The 2,832-nt window shown below is 38.9% G+C and overlaps 1 pseudogene; it reads left to right on the forward strand.

Annotated features, from left to right (window-relative positions):
• Positions 1 to 2,148: 2,148 nt before the first annotated feature.
• On the forward strand, positions 2,149 to 2,267 carry LOC120598453 (uncharacterized; annotated as a pseudogene).
• The last annotated feature ends 565 nt before the right edge of the window (positions 2,268 to 2,832 follow it).

Here is a 2,832-nt window from a genome sequence, read left to right on the forward strand (position 1 = left end):
GATCGCTGTGCTCCAGACCTGAAGAACCAGGCACTGCATCTGGTGGGCTGTTCAGTTCCATGCAACCTGGCCCTTAGTTGCATGGTTTCATATTGTCCCTGTCCAGCTGCATAGTTTTATAATAAGGTGAGACAGCCTCATCTGGACACTTGTCCATCTCTAAACAAGTCCTCACCACACATGTGCTGGGCCTGCTGTGGGTTGGAACCCTCCTTGTGGTTGGAGAATCTGACCCCACATCCAGAACCGGGGGCACTCTCAGACGCTGGCCTGGCTACCTCATCATGCAGCCCTCTGTGTGGTGATCTTCATTGAATCCTCAGGACTGGGAAAATATTAGACCTTCTGGTTCTTTAAAAAAGAAAAGTACAGAAAATTAGTGCTTATGGAACAGAAGTTTTGGAGAGACATAATTAGCTGTTCAAATAACTCCTTCACCCTCTAAAGCAGTGGTTTTCCAATGGCGGCTGTTTTGCTCCCCAAGGACATTTGGCAATGTCAGTCATACCTAGGTTGAGAAACCCTGCTTTAGTACATGCTTTGGTTTTAGTCCAAACCCTGCAATTCCAAGTGTTCTCTACGAGGAACACCTTCAAGGAAGTCAGAGAGAGGAAGAAAATTTGAATGTTCCAAAAGCTAAGCATTCAGGTCTCACTGCTCTAAAGGGGTCCCCTTATTAAAGGGGGACCTTTCAAGTGGCAAATTCTCCTGGTCGAGCTTTCATAAACATTCAGATTACAAAAAGTCAGTTTGGCTACAATTTTTCAAAGCCTCACCCACAGGGTGAAGCACTGTCCTTTCTCTACCCTGCTAGGACACACAATACTGTCCCTCTCTACCTTGCTAGGACACACAGCACCGTTGCTCAGAGGCTCCACTGCTAGTCCACATGGAATCTTAATGCAAATTAGAACAAGCTGCTTCTCTCCAAAGTAAAGTTCTCAAATGAGTATATTATTTTCTTCTTAATAATAATTATTATAACAAAGTCATTTTGTATAAAATAAATCAATTATAGAATATAAAAGAACACTTGAAATTCACTGAGCTGTACGCTTAAAATTTGTGTACCATAGCCACATTAAACCAAAATTAAATGTTTTAAATAAAAAGAAAAAAATTTGAGCTTTTACTTGCAATAGTTAGAATTAGAATATAATTATTTACTTTTAAAATGTTACATGTTGTTTCGGATACATCTTGTGGCCCACCTTGCAGTTTCTCAGCCACTTTTTCACTCCAACTGTTTTTGAGACAACCAGGTATGTGAATGTAACCTAGTGGCACCTCATCTCAGCTCTTCACCTTCTCCCTTGCTTTCTGCTTTGGAGTTTTTCTGCTGTGGTCACATAGGACAATCTGACAAATGGGTAAACTTTGAGGTACAATGGGGTTAATTCCTCAGAGAGCAATACCCCTTGACCTGTGGGGGATGGGCACCAATGGAAAAATGCTCCCTTCTTCTGTTCCATGGGCAGACAGTTCTGAGGTGCATTCCACATGGCTCCTCGGGGTGTCACCAGGTGGAGTCCAGGTGCTCACAGTGGTGGCCAGCTGCAGAACGAGGCCTTGGATGGACTTGCCTTCCTGTTTCAATCTTCCCAGCTCCTGGACGTCAATTTCCCAAAATGAACCAACTTCACGCAAACCTTTGTCTTTCCTTTTTCTTTTAGGGGAACCTAGCCGAAGATATGCATCTCGCTGTCATGGAAACAAAATGTTTATGATCATTTTACTGCTTACTTGCTCCAATATCTCGTCTCTAGAAATGATGGCTAGATCTTAAGTAACTTTAAATACACTTTAATGTCAAGAAGCTATGTTCTTCACTGGCAACCAATGATGTCAAAATTTAATATATTCTGAGAGCTACAAATGTATGCAAAAATGCGTCCAGTAAATTATTGATGCAAGTGTATTGGTAATATTCAAAGGAGAGTTTAGAAAACAGTTTAAACAGTTTAGGTTTTTCATTCCTTACAGATCAATGTTCCATCAATAGCAGAGCAGTCAATATCAGTTGTAAATTTTCACGTATTACAGTTGTTCAAGTTCATCACAATTCTTCAAATTACATATGTCATTCAGAAGAGTGAAAGACCATGATATTTTTAAGCTTACAAAACTTTCTTCTAAAAATAATGTCATGTCTACTGCCATGCCACCCTGAACAAGCCCGAACCGGTCTGATCTCAGAAGCTAAGCAGGGTCAAGCCTGGTTAGTACTTGGATGGGAGACCACCTAGGAAGACCAGGTACTGTAGGCGTAAAAAATTAAAAAATAAGGGATTGTAAGCTGACAAGGTCCTTGCAATCTGTGAGGTCAACCTGTGAGGGTTGCCTCGCCTAAAAATAAAATAAAATAAAAATAATGTCGTATTTGTAAAAAAAATATTGATTCTGAAATTTAAATGGGTCATAAATGGGCTGATCATGAAATTAACAGTAAAATGAGACTTCTTTTGACCTTTTTCCTTCACATTTCCTTTCTTACAGAAGTTGGCATCAATGATGTCTAACTTGTTTAGCATTAAGAATAATTTTTCTTAAACATCATCATTTAATTTCTCTTCAAAGAATATTTTAATTCTATCGATGCTTTCAAAGCATTTTGTATGCTGATTTTGGTTCCTACATCCTTTTACTTACACTGCTAATTTTAACTAAAACATCATGTCAAATTGGTACTAAGAAAATTAATTTGAAAGTGGATATTTTTGAGAGTATGTCTGAGCTTGCATTCTATGGTCTATATTTCATAAACTACATCTTTTAATTATAAAATATATTCCTTCTTCAAAAGTAGAAATGGAACGATGTCTATCGACCTAG

This window comes from Pteropus medius, unplaced genomic scaffold (assembly GCF_902729225.1).
Source record: "Pteropus medius unplaced genomic scaffold, Ma_sr-lr_union100, whole genome shotgun sequence".
NCBI classification, from domain to species: domain Eukaryota; kingdom Metazoa; phylum Chordata; class Mammalia; order Chiroptera; family Pteropodidae; genus Pteropus; species Pteropus medius.